Raw genomic sequence first — 7,634 nt, forward strand, 5'->3', positions numbered from 1 at the left:
CGGGAGGCGGGCCGTTCTCCGGCAGCACCGGGCCTCACGCTGTGAAGTCTGGGCGCGTCCACGTTTCCCTCCGCTCGAATCGACACTTGGGAAAGTTTCTGGTGCTCGGAATTCCCCTCTGCCTCCCCCCACTGCCGTATCTTTAAACCGGGATTCACTTCAATATTCCTCCTTGCCCGAGGCATCGTGACCTGACTTCAGCCTCCGTACAGTCACGGTATAGTAGTGTTTTTAAAACATGCTTAGTTTATTTAGAGTCACATACTCAGATTTCGAGTGTACACACCATGACTTCTAGCAAATGTCTGCACCCTGTAACTCCCCAGAGACGGCTTCGCACGTGTCCATCACCCCAGGAAATTCCCAGACACCTCGTCATTGGCCTTCTCCTCCCAGGCAATTCTAGCTTGATTTCTATCTTAGCGTAGTTTTCTCTGGTCCTGAGCTGAACTTTATATAGTCTGTATTTTTTTTGAATCTGGCTTCTTTTTCCTAGCATAATTTTTAAAAAGAATTATTTATTTATTTATTTATTTAACTTTATTTATTTATTTATTTATTTATTTTTGGCCAGTGAGAGAAAGGGAAAGTGCGAATGCAAACCACTAGATCTAGGCCTCGAACTGCTGTGAGCCCTGTGGAAGTTCAGTGCCCTTAACTGCCACGCCACCTGCTGGCCCCCTAACAATGTTTTGAGGTTCATCCTGTGCTGTCAGTGTTTCATTCTTTTTTTTTTTTTTTTTTCTGAGGAATAGTATTCCATTCTATGAAAGCACCAGGATGTGTTGACCCACTCACATTTTGGTAAACAGTTGACTTGTTTCCCGCTTTTGTTAATTCTGAATAAAACTGTTGTAACGGTAGTTAGTGTACAGTCTTTGTGTGGACATACGTTTTTATATCTCTTGGGTAAATACTGGAATTACTAGAATTCGTTTTTAAGTATGTATATATCAGAACTGGCAGGTGGCATGGTGGTTAAGGGTACTGGACTCCCACATGGCCCATGGTGGATTGAGTCCCAGACCTGGCGGCTTGCTTTCTCACTTTCTCTCTCTCTTACTATGTTTCTCTTTGATCAAATTTAAAATAATAAATTTTTAAAAAAATTCTTTTTTTAAAGTGTGTGTGTATATATATATATATAATGTATCCTCAGAGGAAACTGCCAAACCGTTTGTATCAAAGTGGCTAACCATATTCAATTGCCACCAGCAGTTCTTTTTTTTCTCTTTTTTGCTTTTTTTTGGAGAGATCTTTGCTATAGGGCACATGCGCTCTCCAGAAAGACAGAGAGAGAGAGAGACAGAAAGCGAGAAATCACCCCTCAGGGGGATGGCCACGCAGCAATCCCTTCTCCTCCATTCTCCTCTTGGGACCTTGGGCACACATGCACATGCACCCGGCTTGAGTTTAAGCCACCGGGTCCGAGACTTGAACTGCGGTTGACTACATGGGAGTCCAGCAACATAACCATTACACCAACCGCTGGTCTCGCCACCAGCAGTTCTTGAAAGTTACAGTTATAGCGTGGTCATGGTTTTTAGTTTTAACCAGTCTGGTGGGAATACAGTGGTCTATAATACACTCTAAATACACACTGTGTTTATCATCCTGGCAATTATTCCCAATCATAATCCTATGATTACCTGTATAACATCTGTCTCTTCTGATTGACAGAAAGCTCCCGGAACACTATGTTTCCCTAGGATGGTGCCTAGTAAGTAATGGTACTAGGGGCCGTTAGGTGGCATGGTGGTTAAAGGTGCTAGACTTCCACATGGCAACCAGAGTTCGAGTCTTGGATCTGGTGGCTTGCTTTCTTACTTCACCTCTCTCTCTGTCTCTCTCTGACCGAACTGGAAAATAATAATATTAAATAAAGTTAAATAAAATAATTATACAAAAAGAAATAAATAATGGGTGCTCAATTTAAGTTGAATGAGTGAATGAACTCAATGAAAATTGACAGAATATTCTGGCCTAGCCATAGTGGGACATGCTGGCAGGACACTGCTACTCCACACTCTGAGACCACCATATGGGAGCTCAGGTTCAATTCCCACCCACCCTAAAGAGAGGGCATGGTGGAACATGCCTCTACTCCCAGCTACATGGTAGGCTCAGGCAGAAATATTGTAACACAATGAAATTCTTTCCTTAAAGAAGAAAAAAGAAGTAGACACAATAATTAAATAATAATAGTGGAACCCCCAGATGGCATAATGGTTACGTTGCTGAATTCCCATGTAGTCAACCATGGTTTGAGTCCCAGGCTGGCGGCTTACAACTCATGCCAGGCATGTGTGCCTGCATGCTCAAAGTCCTGAGAGAAGAATGGAAGAGAAGAGATTGCGTCATGGCCCTCCCATCCCAGAGGGGGGAGGGGTGGGTGATTTCTCACTTTCTGTCCCTGTGTCACTTTCTGTCTCTTTGTCTCTCTGTCTCTCTGGTGGGTGCAAGAACTCTATAGCAAAAAAATCTCTAAAAAATAATAGTAATAATAATAATGATGGTGGTAATCTCTTTTTAATCATTTACTTAATTTTTACTTAAGGTTTTACTGAAAGTAAGTATAAAAGAAAATTTTATATTACTAACTATTAATAAAAAAAATCCAGCATTAGTTAAATAAAAGACAATCATAAAAACAAATAGCAGAACAGTAATATTGAATTCCAGCTAAAAAGCACAGTGATATATCAAGGATTAGAAACTAAGACTAAGAGTCTTGTCCACAGTAAAGGTGATTATTAAGGTTTTAAAAGGGGCTGGACAAGGACAGACAGCAGCCAGTCTTAAGATACCATCAGAGTTTATCAAGCTTTTCTCTCTCTTTAATTTTTAATTTTATATATTCAATCACTGTATATCACAACAGCTTGTAAAATTAATTTTTCCAGCATAAATACACTGCACACCAGTCTAGTTAAAGATATTATCATATATACTATCAAGTGACAATCCTCTGGATGGAGGGAATAGAGGCAATGTCTTGCCTCTATTTTTCTCCTTGATTCCCTTCCTCTCACCTTCTCTCACCTTCCACCCTTCTCCCACTTCGTCTCCAATATCCATCTCTATTCTCCACGCTTCTATGTCCTCCAATCTTTCAGTTGCCACTATAGAGTACAAACATTTGGTATTAAGTGAGGACATACAATGTCTCACTTTCATTGTCTGGCTTGCTTCACTCATTAGTAAATTTTACATATTCATTCACTTTCTATCTAATGCCAGGGGTTTTTTTTTATGACTAATAGTATTCCGTAATGTATATGTGCCACATTTTTTCAGTCCACTCATCTGTTCATGAATATTTGGGTTCTATGTCTTAGCAGTCATGAATAATGCTGCAGTAAACAAGGATGTGCAAGCACTTTTCCAACTAAGCATTTTCGTATCCTTTGGGTAGATACATAGGAGTGGAAAGGTATGGTAGTTCTTGGTAGGTCTGGATTGTATGGTAGTCCTTTTTGTAGGTCTTTGAGGAACCTCAGTATTCTTCATTGTGACTGGACTAGTTTACATTGCCACCAACAATGTAGGAGAGTTCTCTGTTCTTCACAGCTTTGCCAGCACTTATCATTGTTTATCTTTTTAATCTTAGCTATTCTGACAGATTAGATGGTATCTCATTGTGGTTTTGATATGCATCTCCCTTATGATAAGGGATGTGGAGCATTTTTTTATATGCTAAAAAGCATATAAACAGCTAAAAAGCTGTTTGCATATCTTCCTTAGAGAGTTGTCTGTTCAGCTCATTTGCACATCAATAATAAACTCTTAAAATGACAAAAAAAAAACTACCTATTTTCTGTGTTCTGAAAGTTTTTTTTTCCCTCAATATTTCTACATTTTCTATTGTGTTGTAAAGTTTCTCCCATCTTTAATTGGTTGTAGTTTCCCTGAGACCAAGCCTCATTAATTAAACCATATGGGGTGGCTAATTTTGTGTGTCAATTTGACTAGACTAAGATAGAGTATTATTTCTAGGTGTGCTTGTAAGAGCATTTCTAGAAGAGATTACCATTTGTACTGATGACCTGAGTAAAGTGGATGGCCTGCCCCAATATGGGTGATCATCACCCATTCCATTGAGGCCTGGATAGGACAAAAGGTGGAGGAAGGGCAAATTCACTCTCTGCCTGGGCTTAGATACCCATCTTTTTTATTATTTTTTAAAATTTTGCCAGAGGGTATATGCATTCGTTGGAAAGAAACAGAAAGAGAAAGAAAAGAAAGTATCCCCCACTCCCCATGGAGTATATTCACACTGTAATCCTTTCTCCATTTTTCCCTCCTTTCAGGATGTCGGGCATGTATTACACATGCTCAAAGTATTTTTCAAGCCACTAGGTCTGGGACTCAAACTGCACAGTCAGCCATGTGGGATCCAGCCGCCTTAGCCACCACAGCAGGTTGGCCCTAGATACTCATCTTCGAATGGTGGTATTGGTGCTCCTAGTCCTTGAACTTTCGGATTTTGACTGAGACTTACATTTTCAGCCCCCCAACTGGGACTTACATTTTCAGCCCCCCAATTCTTGGGCCTTTGAACTAGAACTGAACTATACTACCAGCTTTCCTGGTTCTCCTGGTCACAGATGACAAATTAGAGGTCTTCTTAGCCTCCTTAACCATGTGAGCTAATTCTGTAATATATATCTTCATATCTACTTATCTATCTATTGGCCATCTCTCTAAAGAACCCTGACCAACACATTGTGGTAACTATTCCTTGAATGTCTAAATGTTTTAGAATATAAAAACAGGATCCTATCTATCAGAAATTTACACTCTAATTGCTGGTGACCAGGGCACCATAGAGTGTAGAAAAATAAATACAGAAGTTCTAGATTTTAGATTCAGGTGTCCTGTCCCTATGACCAAAACTGACTGCTGCTTTTCAGCCTTTGTTATCTCCATTCACCTGTCTGAGTGCACATAACTCGAGGAAAATACTACATGGTCTTTAAGTTATAACAGAATCATCTTTAGGTTATAACACTAATAAGAGTAACGGGCAGCACCTATAAAATTCTTAGTATACAGTGGTTACTATTACTTACATATCCTCTCTGTGTTTTTTTTTTTTTAATTCATTAACAAGTAGCATTGGAACACCTGTAATGAGCTAGACACTGTGCCAAGTTTCATGGATACAAAGTTCATTTGGCATGGTCTTTCTCCATAATAAGCTCAAATAGAAACAAGAAAATCAACCTTTACAGGATGCGATGAGGGTATAAACAGTGTTTTTGAAAGCCTAGATGAGAGGCTTCTTACCCAGGTGGCACTGAATATGGGGTTAGTGTTGTAGATTAGGAAAGGTTTCTGAGAGGATTGATTGATTGATGGATGGATGGATTTTTGCACTCGCCAGAGACAGAGACAGAAAGTGAGAAATCACCTTCCAGGGGGGATGGCCACCACAATCCCTTCTCCTCCACTCTCCTCTCAGGATTTTGGGCAGGCACACACATGCATTTGCTGTGAGTTTTAAGCCACCAGGTCCGGGACTCGAACCACGGTCCACTATGTGGGAGTCCAGGAACGTAACCATTATGCCATCTGCTGGTCCCATGAGGTTATATTTAAATTAAATTTTGAGAATAAGGAATTAACTAAAGAAGTGGTTTCTTGGTGAATAGCATGTTTACAAGGTATAGTTTTGACACTTTTTATTTAACCTTTGTTATTATATACCGTCTCCAAAATTGGTATCTTTGAACGCTGTTGTCTGTCTTAGGTTAAACACTGTGACAGCAGATAGTCCCTATACTTTCTAGTTCAAATCACTCTTAGTGTCTTGGTCATTTTTTCAAAGTACTCCTAGACCAAAAATATACCTAAGAAATACCACTGAATAGTAAGATCCAAACAACTTGATGAGTACTTATGTCTTCATATAACCATATGAAGAAACGATACACATAAATTGGGGGAAAAAATGTCATTCTTGGAGCTGACCTGATAGCCTAGTGGTTAAAGGGAGCCGGATCCCAGAATTCAAATCTGCGACCCGGCAGCTTGAAAAACGCATTAATGCATGTGTGAGCATGCCTCAAATCCCGGTAGGATGAGCAATAGAGAAAGGACAGCAGTGACCACACCCCACTGGAGGGTGCTTTCTCCCCCACCGCCCCGTCTTTTTATCTTCCTCTGGTGAGCATATGTGTCTCCTGTCAATTACAAAGAATTTTTAAAAATTTATTTCATGCTTAAGCAACCACACTCACTTGCAAATGGGATGTCTATGCCTGTTGGTCACTGCCCAATTTCTCGAACCTTGGAATGAGACTGGATAACATCATGCTTATCCTGTTGTCCATGGATTCTCAGGCAGTACTTGTTTTTTTTTTTATCACAGCAACCACAGAAAACACAGCCTTGCTAGGACATGACATCAGTGAAAGAAATGCACCACAATCTCATGTTGAAACCCTGGACTCCTTGGAGCCACTCCATGTCTGACAAATGGCAAGAATCACTGTTTCCTTTTAAGATTTAAAATTTCCTGCTATTAATGAGTTTGCTGCAGCACCCCGGGGTTCCTGGCCACAAAGCTTAGGCACTTTGGCAGACAGATGTCTGACAATACCCAGGTTTTCAGAAACACGAAGAAAACAGCAAACACAAATGGTTCGTACAGAAAGAAGGCATGGGTTCAGTGAGAACTGGCCTCAGGCAGGCTTATGCCTTGGCATGTGTGAGGTCTTTAAATGCCCTTTTACCACCCTGTGTGGAAGATCAAATCCCCAGCCTGGCTCATGACTTCACATCCGTGACTCTGACCCAGGACATCTGACTTCTGTCATCTTCCTAATAGAGAACCATAAAGGAAAGTAAAGTTAGGAAAAAAAAATTTGAATTAATTACCATAATAGTAATTAGCCGTCTTTGTATAAGACATTGCATTTCCTTAAATGTGTATATCTTTAAATAGAACTTGCCTTTTTCTGAATTGCTGTTAAACAAAAGAAAAGGGTAAGAGATGGAGGAAACAGGCAAGAATTTAGGAAAGAATATGGTGTAGGAAACATTTCCATTCTTTCATAATCAGTCACTAAAATGTATCTGGGAGCACAGTCTATTTTTAACTGGCAACAAGACTGAAATAGATCATTTAAGTTCAGGAGACTGACTTCCTGACCTGTTTGTTCATTATTCCTGATAGTAGTGGAAACTTTGAGTGGATTTTTGTTCTAAACACCAGACTTTATTTGGGAGACAAATCATGATACTGCTGGTCTAAGACCACACCCATCAAGAAGGGCAAATTGGGGACCAGCAGTTAGCGTAATGGCTATGTTGCTGGACTCCCATGTAGTTGACCACAGTTCGAGTCCCGGACCCGGTGGCTTAAACTCACGCTGGGTGCGTGTGCGTGCGTGCCCAAGATCCTGAGAGGAGAATGGAGGAAAAGGGATTGCGGCGTGGCCATCCCCCTTGGGGGGTGATTTCTCGCTTTCTGTCTCTCTGTCTCTCTCTGTCTGTCTGGCGAGCACACGTGCCCTATAGCAAAAACCTCTCCAGAAAAAAAAAAAAAAAAGGGAAAATTGAGGGGACCAGCAGTTAGCATAATGGCTATGTTGCTGGATTCCCCCGCAGTCCACCGCCGGTCACATCCC

General features: G+C 40.7%; 1 long non-coding RNA gene across 1 annotated transcript in view; it reads left to right on the plus strand.

The window, feature by feature from the left end:
• Positions 1–6: 6 nt before the first annotated feature.
• LOC102474143 (uncharacterized) overlaps positions 7–7,634 on the plus strand; it is a 14,166-nt gene continuing 6,538 nt past the window's right edge. The window contains exon 1 of the long non-coding RNA XR_337817.2: positions 7–217. This is a non-coding gene — a long non-coding RNA (uncharacterized LOC102474143). The remainder of the gene's footprint in view (positions 218–7,634) is intronic.

This window comes from Tupaia chinensis, unplaced genomic scaffold (genome assembly GCF_000334495.1).
Source record: "Tupaia chinensis unplaced genomic scaffold, TupChi_1.0 Scaffold150166_1, whole genome shotgun sequence".
Taxonomy (NCBI): domain Eukaryota; kingdom Metazoa; phylum Chordata; class Mammalia; order Scandentia; family Tupaiidae; genus Tupaia; species Tupaia belangeri.